We start from the raw sequence: 13,122 nt of genomic DNA, 5'->3' as shown, positions 1-13,122 counted from the left end.
AGGGTTGTTGAGACGCTGGGCATTGCTGCCAATCTCTACGGTTACCCTGAAGTTTGGAGTTGGGGTGAAGAGAGCCATTTCTGCGAGAAAACAGTAGATGCATACTACAGAATGCCCATGGTAACGTCATTGTCTAAGGCACATGTTTTTGAATAACAAAGCTTTCAATGTGCCCACACACACCGCAAATTGATCCTTGTGCCTATTTCATCACAACGGTTTCCTCTCCAATACACACAATCCTGCTCGAAAGCCCGCTTGGATGGGTGAGACTCCAGGTCGGTTACACTGACGGTCTGGCCACTGTCCTCCTCCTGAGGACAGGTAGGATAAACCTTCCCAAAGCCCCTTCTTCAGGCTTCAGAAGTTTAATACCGGTCTCTGCCCCCACCCCACCCCGCCCCAATCCTTCTGAACTCGGCAACTCTCAGACCCAGAGCAAAAGTGTGTCCCTGGCCAGGGAGCCTTAATGAGACCCTGCGTCTCCCGGAGGCCAGAGGTTTGGGTACCCGGGCAGGTCGCGCCTCCTTGCGCCCCCATTCTCGGGTTGCAAAAGAAGGCGGCATCGAGTCGGTTTATTTCCCGTCGCTAAGCAGCATATCCTCTTCACGCCCGCACGGGCATCGGCTTGATGGTTCATTGGGCGACCAGGATTCAGGCGAGGAACCCTGTCACATCTTTGCTCCCGGGCACCGGGGCCCTTCTCCCGCGGGCAGGGCCGGCAGGTGCAGCGCCGGGGCGCTCGCCTCCTCCGGCCGCGCACTGAGCATGCTCAGTCCCCTGCGCGCCGCCACCTCCCCCCCCCCCCCGCCCCCCGCGTCTTCCTCACGCGTCTGCCCCTCCTCTGGGGCTGGGGAGCTCGCAGCCTGAATTCCGCGGCGCCGGGTTTTTTGAACAGCCGCGAGCGTGAGGAGGGAGGGGAGCGCGGCACCAGGCAGAGCACCGGGTTCAACACCGGGATTGGTCGCAAGTAGGAAGCTTTCGCCACTACTCTGGGACCCTCGGTCTGGGCCGGCGCCGCACCCGAAGCTGAGGCGAGAGCCGCGCTCAGGTGCTCAGGTAAGTGCAGCGCGCGAGCTGCCCGGGTCCCTCTCCAGCCTGGGTGCATGCTGCCCTGGGCACCTCGAATTCGGAGAAAGAGCACGGGTCTCGGAGGCTGCCCAGTGGAGAGGGGGTTCTTCGGGGGCGTCCCCTCCTGCAGGGCTGGACGGGGGCTGTGGGCCGAACCGCCGTGGGCCCGGTCACCCTGCGGGGTCTGGGCAGCCGGCACCGTGCGCCCTGAACCCGGGAGGAGCCCGGTCACCGACGCCGCCACGCAGTCACCTCACGGCAACCCTTGTTTTTAGTCAGAAAATAAGTTTGTTGCGCCGGAAGGCTGCCCGGAAAGAGGGAACCTAGAGCCGGTAATGCTTCAGGAACCCTTAAAATCAGCTCCTGCAACTGGTTTCAGGCTGTCGTCCCCTTTCCGCGCGCCTTCGCCGCTGGCGCGCGGTTCTCGGCGGGAGAGTTTCCCTCAGATGTTCCCCGGGGCTCCGAGCGCCCAGCTGCAGCCACAGTAGAGGAAGGCGAACTTGGGCTGAGATGTGAAGGGACTTGGGACTGAAAAGGCAAGATCCCGTAGCCGCGGTGGAAGAAGTCTTGTTAGAAAGGACACTGTTTTTTTTTTTTTTGGGGGGGGGGGGCGGGGGGCGGCCACTGTGCGCCAGACTCAGTGTTGAGCGCTGGAGGTACAGCGACGAACCACATCCACCGGGTCCCCGCTGTTGTGGCACCTAGCTGATGTACCCAGACTCAGCGGGAGCTTGTGGGTGAGGCGTTCATTTACCTGCAACTTCAGGGGGATTCGCAGTTCCTTTTGAAAAGCGAAGGCAACCCCCTGTTCTCTTCCCCGGATCCAGACATCAGCGAGATGTGCGCCGGGCACCCTGCAGACACCAGCCGGCTCGCTCTCCTTTTGAAACGGAGGGCTCGAGCCCTGCGTGCATTTCTTTTCCTTGTGCTTCGCGAATATATTTCATTGCTTATGAAAGATGTGGAGGTGAGGTTTAGCAGGACGTGGGCTCTTGAATCTCTCAGAACCAGTCAGGGCGTCTGATACATGAAAACATTTTGCAGCACAGCGGAACTCCTACAAGGAACGGGCTTCGCTCAACGCGAAGCTTAGGAGGTTGGTGGTTGGCTGGGGTCTCCAGATTTGGAGCGAAGAGGCTTGTGGAGGTGGTCTTAGGGCGAGTCAGTGTGGCAGCTCACCCTGGGTGGGTGGTCTGCGTTGGAGGTGTGGGTGGATCTTGGGTTGTGTTGAAGGGTTGTTTGCATGGAGGAGCTCCTGGGAGGAATGCTAGGCTCCCGGAACTTTTTCTAGTTTTCTTACTGGAATCAACATAGAGGCGTCAGAATAACAGCGTCCTTTAATTGCATGGGAAGCTCCTGCAGTTTACTGTGAAGTGGATATTTCATGTAATAATTCCATTTTTGTTTGGAATGTGCATTTATTTTGTGCTTTGAAGTTTATGGTTTAAGTCCTTTAGTCCGGCTGATTAGCAAGGTTTTTTTTCTCTGCCTCGGCCCAAGTGAGTGGAAAAGAACGTTGTGTCATGGGGTAGACACCTTGAGGTAGTTTTGGTGGCTTGATGAGAAAACTCACGTTTCACCCATAACTTTATTCTTCCTGCCTTGTGTGAATAAACACAAGAGGTGATGAAAGTATAAGATTGCTGCTAAGGATCAAAAGTAAAGTTCCATGGGGATATTATTTTTTTTGCCACCTAATAAATTGCTATTGATTTTATTTGTTTAAACTGGCTTCAGCTGCTCTGGCTTGATGAAGTGGGATCATGATGGTAAGCTTCATTATTTATCAGAGAGGACCCTCCAAGTTTGCTGGCCAGCATGAAAAACTGACCTTTTAAAATTAGGGGCTGAGATAGTAGAGGGAGTGACCTGTTGTTTAAGGGTGCAGATCAGAGCCACTTGGAAATTACAAAGAAAGCAGGTTTCCTTGTTTGCAGCCTTTTTATAAACACTTTTCACTTCCTTTAACCTGGAGGAATTTTTCTCCTCCAGTCAGTTTGTTGCCCCCTTCCCTAGTCATTTCATATTGGTAGGTCATATGATAGGAACAGCAAAATATTTCTTAGATGACTGAATGACACAGTTTCTCAATCAGCAAAGTAGACTGCATTGTACAGTAAAAATATGTGCAGTGACATTGGTGCATTCACTAACATAAAAAAATAAATAACCGGGATGTCTGTGGCCAAAATAAATGTGGGTTTAGAAAATACATTGTGCAAGTTGATATTTTTCCGGTAAAAATTAAAGATCTTTTTTAAAAAGAGTGAACAGAGAACAAGCTTTTCAAATTATGTTGACTAAAAAAAATCATCCACTTATTTTGCTTAGTTCTCTCTCTTTTTTATTCAGAAGTAGGATTTAGGATTATTTTTTTCCCACTAAGCACTTTATCTTTTAACTATAGTTTGTTTTTTTTTTTTTTTAACGGTACACAGGACATCTGTTACATCAGTTTAGGTCTTATAAAATGAAGGTAACCTGGATAAGTAAACTTCTCAGGAGAAGACTCCCCTTTATAGTTCTGACTTTTCGCCCCAAGTTTGGGCATGATTTTAATGCGTTGGATTCTTCTTTGTTTTCTTTGAAGACATAGACATAATATACATTTGTTTCAGTCTTTTTTTAAATCCAAATAATTTAATCTTCTATGAAAACATGCTTTTATATGATTTTAATTAATCTGTTTCATAGGGTAAGTGGAAGATGTCTGTATATTCAGATGTGGAGAGTCTTATTGTTGTCATTTTCCATAGCCCACTGTACTAAGTCTGGTGAAGGAAACCAGCTTTATTAACTTAGACCTATTGGTCTTCATATTTTTCAATCAGGTTCTATCAGAGGACATTTGACCATAGATCACTAGTTATGTATACATTTCACACATATACAGTTATGTTGACCTACTACTTATAAAATATACCCAAAAAGAAACCAAAGGATAAAGAAAGTAAAAAATTAGGAAACAGTTGTTCAAATATTCTTTTTCTGTATCCTAGCAGATTGCTTTGCACAGCCCCTAGGGTGTATGCTTTGGAGATCACTGCTGGTCTGGGATTGTTTTACCTTTTCTCCTTGTCTGTACCTCTGTCATTCATCATCTGTGATACTGTGGCCAGTTGCAGAACTGATAGGAACGTGGAGCTCCTGTAACAGGTGAATTAGGAACCTTGTTTCCCTGCCATGGACTCACATGTAGATGAAATGAGGCATAAGAGACGAATGTGACCTAGGGGGTCATCCTAGATCTCCCAAATTGGATATACAGATAAAAAATATGAAGTCTTAGTTCAAAGACCAAAGTTCTAGTGGTTAGAAAGTGAGGAAACTAAGGAATGAATGAGTGAAGGAAGGAAGAATCCTTTTGTGTTGTGGCATTTATTGTGTGGAGGGTGGAAAGCCCATTTACTGTGGAGCAGATTAACCTGGACCTAAATGTGGCCCTTCCACTTATTACAGTCATGATGTTGGACAAGACAATTGAATAACTTCTGTGAACCTCTGTTTCCTTAGCTATAAAATTGGGATGACATTTATTTCAATGCAGCATGGTAGGTATTATACACAGGAATATAGGTAAAGAGCTTGGCTTTATTAGATTGGGTAGATTATGAATGATAACAAATGAATCGAAACAAAGTGTACAGCTTTAGATGAAACAAATGTATTTCTCATTCATATAAAGTTTCAAAATGGGTGATCCTGGCAGCATTCCTCCAAGATGTGATAGGAAGATCCAGCCTTAATACGTTCTGTGTCCCTGCCATCTTCAGCATGCTCATCTGTGTTCATCTGTAGGAAGGAGAAAGACTTGCAGGATGTTAACTGCCCAGACGTGGAAGTCATACATATCACTTTTGCTTTCATTCCGTTGGCCAGAACTCAGTTATATATGTGTATATCTTACTCTAAGGAAGTCTGGGAAATGTAGTTTAGCTGTGTTTTCAGGAAGACATAAAAGGTTTGGGGGAACAGCCATCGTTGTCTGGCCTCCTGTGATTGCATGTGATATTTCCCCGTGTTCAATGAATGCTACTTCTCTCTTCCCCTTCTCCCTTCCCCCGCCCAACTACTGGTTTTCTGGCAGAAAAACTGGAATAGATATAAGAAAATGATAGAGACAGCTTACACAGATAGTGTGTATTATTTTTGAGGTCCTTTGCTAAGGTGCTCCCCATAGGGATTATTGTTTTGTCTATTGTATAGTTGAAGAAAACTAGGCTTAGAGAAATTAAATCATTTGCCTGGCATAGCCAGCAAGTGGCAGAGCTGGGATTTGAACCACATTGTCTGACTCTAGAATTGCTTCACTATTTTTGTTGTTGTTGTTGTTCTTGCTGCAGTGCTTTTCTTATTGTAGCCATTGGACCAACTTTCCTTTTTGTCTGTATAAAAAAGGTGCAGGAAAATTTTAAAAATCCTAAAGAAGTTAAAAGACTGCATCTAATTGAAGATATACAGAGGCAGAATTATATATGACATTGGTTTATTTTGAATACCTACCAGCATCAGGAGCAGATAGTTAAAGGAGGACCCCCCTCCCCCATTACAGTGCTTTTTCACTTCTGATAAAAAATTCTAGGATCTGTTTAACCTTTCTTTTAAGCTTTCATTTTGGAAATCCTGGCCTATCACTTTTATGCTGCAGTGTGTGAAGATAAATTCCTGTTCATTTCTTAGCCTAAGCAAATATCCCTACTGATAAGTTCACAACTGAAACATCCTCTCCTACCCTTACCTTTGAGCAAAGGCATTACTGTTCATTAACATCCCCAGCTCCCCGAAAGTCTCCTCCTGTTGATTCAGCTTTCCAAGAGTGTTTCAGTATTTCCTGCATGACTGAAGGAACCTCTGTCTCTTATCCTTGAATCCTCTAAACAAAATGCGTCCTCTTGTCATTTTTGTTCTGTTGTCCCACGTATATTAGAGACTCTGCTTCGTCTCTTCTTTCCTATGCAATTGTCTTCTGTCTTTTACAGAACTATCTAGTACACTTATGGCTTCCAGTGGAAATGTGAGGTGGTCATAATGAGAGTGAAATAGTTTGCCAGAATAATTTATTTGTCCACATTATAGACTCATTTTTTCTTCTTGTTCAGTGTGTATTTGTATCGTCTTCACAATTAATTAATGAGAAGCCACCCATCTTCCCACCATGCAAGGAGGCAGATATACTGTAAACTTATTAATCAACTGTTTCTCAAAAGCCTGTATTCATTTCCTTCTAATGGTCCCTGAACCTCTTGTCCTAAGAAATTTGATTTATTTTGCTTTTTTCCCTAAATTTTTCTCCCTTCCAATTCTCCTCACATCCATGCCATCTGTGTGTGTGTGTGTGTGTGTGTGTGTGTGTGTGTGGGTTTCAAGGCCCCTCTTGTGATTTAATGGGGTTAGTGAGATGGAGAGGTTTAAACTTGCTTTTGTGACTGCATGGATTGTAGCCTACCAGGCTCCTCTGTCCACGGGATTTCCCAGGCAAGAATACTGGAGTGGGTTGCCATTTCCTCCTCCTTGGGATCTTCCTGACACAGTGATGGAACCAGCATCTCTTGCATTGGTAGGCATATTTTTTGGATTCTTTACCACTAAGCCACCAGGGAAGCCTAGTTTACTATCATGTTTTCAGACTCCTAAAGAACTGAGTCCCACAGGGACTTGTGAAAAGCTAATTCTAGCTTCTGTGTCAGATAAACTAAATTTTCAGTGACTTGAAAAGTCTTTATACTTCTTTGTCATGTTCAGGACTCACAGCACAGGAGCGGCTTTCCTTGGAGTCATTCAGAGAATCGGGTTCCTCGTCCTTGTGTGGCTTTGTCCTCTCCTGAGTCCTCTTTGTTCAGAAAAGGTATATGGCATGTGAGGAGAAAAACGTCCTGGCAGGTTTCAGACAGTTTATTTTAGGCCCACCCTGGGAACAGTTATCATGGCCCCGCCCACATTCCACTAGGCAGAGCTCCGTCACTTGGCCATTCCTTGTTACAAGGGAAGCTGAAGAGTAGACTCACACTGAGTGCCCAGGAGGAAAGAAAACATGCCTGAAAACATGTTTAGAAACATGTTTGCCAAATAACTAGGCAGTCTCTGTCACAGCTTTCCAGTGAATGAATGTGGATATGGAGAACCAGCCAGTTCTCATATCCCCCTCTGTAGATGTGCAAAAAGGAGTGTGTGTGTATTAACCTTGGCCTCTGTTACTGTCCTTTTGTTTGTCTTTGTTAGTTTTAAGACTTTATTTATTTATTTTGTGTCTTTTTTTTTTTACTGAAATATAATTGCTTTACAAATCAGCTATATATTTACATATATACCCTCCCTCCTCGACCTGCCTCCCACCGTCTGCCCATGCCACCCACCTAGGTCATCACAGAGCACTGAACTGAGCTTCCTGTGCTTTGTAGAGTCTGTCTTACAGAGTGAAGTAAGAACGGGAAAAGCAAATATCACATATTAAAGTATATATGTGAAACGTAGAAAAATGGTACAAAAGAACCAATATCCGGGGCAGGAATAGAGACAGCAACATAGGGAATGGATATGTGTGGACACAGTGGGAGAAGGAGTGGGTGGGATGAATTGGGAGATTAGGACTGACATAAATACACTGCCATGTGTAAAATAGATCAGTGGGAAGCTGCTGTAAAGACTTTATGTTTTATTTTTCTTTTTTTGTATTAGTTTTGCCATACATCATCATGAATCTGCCACAGGTGTACACGTGTTCCCCATCCTGAACCCCCCTCCCACTCCCTCCCCACCCCATCCCTCTGGGTCATCACAGTGCACCAGCCTGAGCACCCTGTATCATGCATCGAACGACTGGCGATCTGTTTCACATATGATAGTATACATGTTTCAGTGCCGTTCTCCCAAATCATCCCACCCTCACCCTCTCCCACAGAGTCCAAAAGACTGTTCTATACATCTGTGTCTCTTTTGCTGTCTCGCATACAGGGTTATCGTTACCATCTTTCTAAATTTCATATATATGCATTAGTATACTGTATTGATGTTTTTCTTTCTGGCTTACTTCACTCTGTATAATAGGCTCCAGTTTCATCCACCTCATTAGAACTGATTCAAAGATTTTATTTTTTAAAACATTTTTAGGTTTAAAACAAAGTTGAGAGAGACATACAGTGGTTCCCATATACCCCCTACTGGAGCACATGTATAGCCTCTTCCATTATCAATGCCATTCACCAGAATGGTGTTTTTTTGAAACCAAGGATAAACCTACATTGACACATCATTATCACCCAAAGTTCTTAGTTTACCTTAGGGTCCCCTCTTGGTACATTCTGTGGGTTTGGGTAAAAGTATAATGACATACATCCATCACTATAATATCATACACAGTATTTTCACTGCCCTAAGAATTCTCTGTTCTCTGCCTGTTTATTTTTTCCCTTGAATCTTCCACCCCTAGAAAACACTGATCTTTTTAATTGTCTCCATAGTTTTACCTTCTCTGAAATGTCACATAGTTGGAATCATACATTTGTAGCCTTTTCTGGTAGATCTCTCTCACTTAATAATATGCATTTAATTTGTGTTCCTCCATGTCTTTTCATGGCCAGCAAGCTCATGTCTTGTTAGTACTGGATAATATTTTATTGTCTGGTACTAGCCCATTCTTAGTGCAAAAGGTCTGGGTGAACTCCATTTCCTTCTTAAGGACTGGAACATGCTCTTTTACTTAAGGAAGAGCCCTGGCTCTCTGTGTCCACAGTAATTGCTTCCAGAACAGGCATTGGGCCTGGTGAGAACCAGTGCGGAGGATGGAGATGTTTTCTAGCTTCTTAGTGACTCCAGCTGGGCTCCATGCATGCCCTGAACCAGTCCCTGTGAACAAGGAGACCAGAACCAGGGGCATGTCTGTCTGCCACTGCTCCAGCTGTCTTGCTACCAGGGAAGAAAGCCTCGGGCAAGTGACAGTCATCACGTGTCACTTGAGAATGAAAACCAGAGGCAAGACGGAGAGAAACTCAGTCCTCTTATACTGCCTGAGACGATTCATCCAGCTACGTCTCATGTGAGTTTGCCTTCTGATTTTTTAGCTCTTGGAATTCATAAATTACAGTTTGACTTTAGCTAGTTCGGGTTGAATTTCCATCACTTGCAGTCAATACTAATTTATTGGATCAAGGAGGCAAGGGACAAAAATCCAGGAATGGAATGTTAGGAAAGTATGTGTGTGTGTGTGTGTGTGTGTGTGTGTGTTTCTGAGCTCATCAGATGTGTCACTTTAGTTATGAGCCTAACAACAATTGCACTCCCTCATAATAAATCAGACTTCCAGTCAAGAATCACTTGGCAGTATCCTACCAGGCACAGATATTCGTCACTAAATCATTAAGCCAAGCTCTCATTTCTTCAAAGTCTGTCTCTTTGTAGAGCTGTGAAGGGAGTTGGAAGAAAAATCATGTCCTCAGGCTTGATTCTCTCTTCTGAGACTTACTGTGGTCCTTCCCACGTGATGTTCTTTTTTGCTGATCATATTTCTTCATTGTTTCCCCTTTTAAAGCCCACAGCCTCAGCCATCCCAGTCTCGTCATCCAGCCTGGACCTTGTCATGTGGTTTTTTATCCTCACCTTTGTTTACACTGCCTCTCAGTCTACCTCTGCTGTCTTTTCTTACCATGTTTATTGTACTTTGCATAATGCTTAACTCAAATGTCCCTCTCTTAAGCTTGTTTCCATACTGCTGAGGAGTAAACAATGACTCCCTTCCCTGTACATACGAACTCCTGTTGTATTTTTTTTCCCCATTCCACTTCTATAATACCTGTCATGAAAGTAACCAACCAGTTATCATAAGACTGAAGGGTTCCCAAGATGCTGTACATTATTGTTTAAATCAGGAAAGTCTTGGTCCATTGGGACAAGTTCCTTCACGTGTCACTCAGTAGCATGTGAGTTTCTTTATTTTATTTTATTCTACTTTTTAACTTTACAATATTGTATACTCAGCCATTAAAAAGAATACATTTGAATCAGTTCTAATGAGGTGGATGAAACTGGAGCCTATTATACAGAGTGAAGTAAGCCATGTGAGTTTCTTGAGAGGATAAGAGTTTGGAATTTGAAGACTAATTTCTTAGCAGTTCTAAATCCATTTTTGTACTAGCTGTATTATTTTGTGTGATAGCAAATTACCTACTTTCTAGGTTTCTGCTTCATCAGCTATATGATGGGATAATATGTGTTTTGTAGAGTTTGTCAGATAATTAAATGACATGGTAAATTAAATCACTCAGTTTATTGATGGACGCATCTAGAAATTTGGGTTGTCCCTAAAGGTGCAGGAGTTGGTGAACATTATGTGGAGTACAGCTTGCAAAGTACTTAACACTTGTAACTAGTGCTTTGAAAACCCTAGTAAGCTTCTGGTAAACAGTTGTCAGAGCTTCTCAGGTGGCTCAGTAGTAAAGAATCCGCCTACCAATGCAGGAGACACAGGAGACGTAGGTTCGATCCCTGAGTCGGGAAGTAGGAAATGGCAACCCATTCCAATATTCTTATCTGGAAAATTCCATGGACAGAGGAGCCTGGTGGGCTATAGTCTGTGGGGTTACACAGTGTTGGACATGCCAGTGCAAGGGGACACACACACATACACACACACACCCAGAGTTTTGTTTAGTTTTTAAATTGGCTAATCTTACTTGTATTGGAGTATCTCTTGCATAAAACATGGTAGGCAACAAAAGTACAATTAAACTCAGATAATATGTGTTCATGGAGCATTAATGATCTTACAGGTGTTTGGGATAAAGGGAGAAATAAGTCAGTGAGAGTGATTAGGAAATATTTGAGAAAGAACTTCTGGTGTTTGAAACTTGAAAAAGCAAGAGTTGGCTGCAAGGTTCATTTGTTTTCTTTTTCTTGTCAGAGGTTTATTTTTCTTTCATATTTAAAGCCAGGATCAATAGTTTTCATGGTTTGGAAAGTGAAAATATTTTCCATGTTTAGGCAGGGTCAGTTTCAGCTCATAATACTTAAAACCCTTATTTTTTTTTTCCATTAATTAAATAAAGGTTGAGCATTTCTGGGAAAAACACTTTGGTTCATGAGAAAGTAAGGGTTAGGAGGGCAGCACTCCTGATTCCATAATTAATTTGAGGTTCTAAAAAAATGCATCCAGGACTCCTCTGTTTTTACTACACTAAAATGACCCTTCTACCTTTGCGCTAAACTTTTGTCTAGAAAATACTTTGCACTTAGCAGAGCTGTACTCATAAAACCTTGACAATTTATGTTGCCTGTGACTTTTAGGTTTGTCATGGAAATGTCCAGTGAGGACTGGTGTCAGCCAGTGTGCTTATGCTGACATGGGTCCAATTTGAAGGAGAAGAAAGTCAAACAATAAAAAAACAAATGGCATGATTCAAATCCCCGAGTAAGTTTTATAGGGCTTGATTCTAGACACATTGCCATCATTTTGAGTTGCACAAATGTATATTGTCATCTGTATTATGATTGCCCTTCAACTACCAAATACAAATATGAATATTTTTGTCTTTAGTGACTCATTTGAGTAGCTATTAGCTAGCTATTGATTCTAGATTTCTTGTAGATTAGCAAATTAATTGGGAGTGTAGACAGTACTTTTACTATATTTAATTAGGTGAATGACATTCTTAAAGAGAGAATATTTACTTAAGTCATGTTTCTAATTCCTTGTAAAAATTACAGCAAAAACGTGGTTAAGTGGAATTCTTGGAATTAAATAAATGAGGTTCCCTGGTGACTCAAATGGTAAAGGATCTGCATGCAATGCAAGAAACCTGGGCTTGATCACTGGGTCAGGAAGATCCCCTGGAGAAGGGAATGGCTCCCCACTCCAATATTCTTGCCTGGAGAATCCCATGGACAGAGGAACCTGGCAGGCTGCAGTCCATGGGGTCTCAAAGAGTCTGACACGACCGAGCCACTAACACTTTCATTTTTCACAAATAACAGTTTGCTTTAATCTACCAATGCTGCTGCTAAGTCGCTTCAGTCGTGTCCGACTCTGTGCGACCCCATAGATGGCAGGCCACCAGGCTCCCCCGTCCCTGAGATTCTCCAGGTAAGAATACTGGAGTGGGTTGCCATTTCCTTTTCCAATGCATGAAAGTGAAAAGTGAAAGTGAACTCGCTCAGTTGTGTCCCACTCTTAGTAACCTCGTGGACTGCAGCCTACCAGGCTCCTCCGTCCATGGGATTTTCCAGGCAAGAGTACTTGAGTGGGGTGCCATTGCCTTCTCCGAATCTACCAATAGTGGTTTTTAAAAGGTGGAAATCCAGGTCAACTATATTATTGGTCAACTAAATAGGTGGCTAAGTATGATTTACTTCTTGATGACACGGATCACTGTGATGAACATAGTCCAGTAGTTTAGGACAGTGATTCACTTTTGAATCAGACCCACCTGGATTTCTTCTGTCACCAGCTGTGTGATCTTGAGCATGTTCTTAACCCTTACAAAATAGTTTTTAAAATCTGCAAAATGAAGTAGATCATGCCTACCTTGTAGAGATGCTGTGAACATTAAATGATGTGAGTTTAATACTTTAGCAGGTGTGCACAATACATTCTAAGCACTAAGCAAACTTGCCCTGTTCTATACTATAATCTTGGCAGTTTATACAGAACGTAGTACACACAGCTGCTTTCTGTTTGTTGAGACAACGCATGTTAGACTGGATTGTGCAACAGGATTCCATCAGGGACTGGTGAAACATCAGACCCTATGCCGAGTGGCCTCTGTCTGCTTTCTGCTGCTTTTCAGATGCTCATATATTATATGTTTCCTTGCTTTGGTGAACTACCCATTTCTATGTGCTGTTTCTTCCCGCTTGTCTCCTGGAAAAAACAAAAACAAATTTACGAGCCATTAAGACTATATTTAGTAATTTAAATAGTTCTGAATGAGGCTGTGAGGGGCCTTCCACACCCCTCGTTTTGTGAGAGACCAGGAGCTCGGAGAAGGCAATGGCACCCCACTCCAGTACTCCTGTCTGGAAAATCCCATGGATGGAGGGGCCTGGTGGGCTGCAGTCCATGGG

The 13,122-nt window shown here is 43.4% G+C and overlaps 1 protein-coding gene across 3 annotated transcripts in view; it reads left to right on the top strand.

Moving 5' to 3' along the window:
• Positions 1-858: 858 nt before the first annotated feature.
• Positions 859-13,122, top strand: part of CNTN4 (contactin 4) — a 1,023,175-nt gene continuing 1,010,911 nt past the window's right edge. For all 3 annotated transcript variants that reach the window (XM_070359500.1, XM_070359495.1, XM_070359496.1), the window contains exon 1: positions 859-1,059. The gene's annotated coding sequence lies outside the window, so the exon portion shown is untranslated. The remainder of the gene's footprint in view (positions 1,060-13,122) is intronic.

Source organism: Bos mutus, chromosome 22 (assembly GCF_027580195.1).
Source record: "Bos mutus isolate GX-2022 chromosome 22, NWIPB_WYAK_1.1, whole genome shotgun sequence".
Lineage (NCBI taxonomy): Eukaryota > Metazoa > Chordata > Mammalia > Artiodactyla > Bovidae > Bos > Bos mutus.
This window is presented reverse-complemented; position numbering and strand designations above follow the sequence as displayed.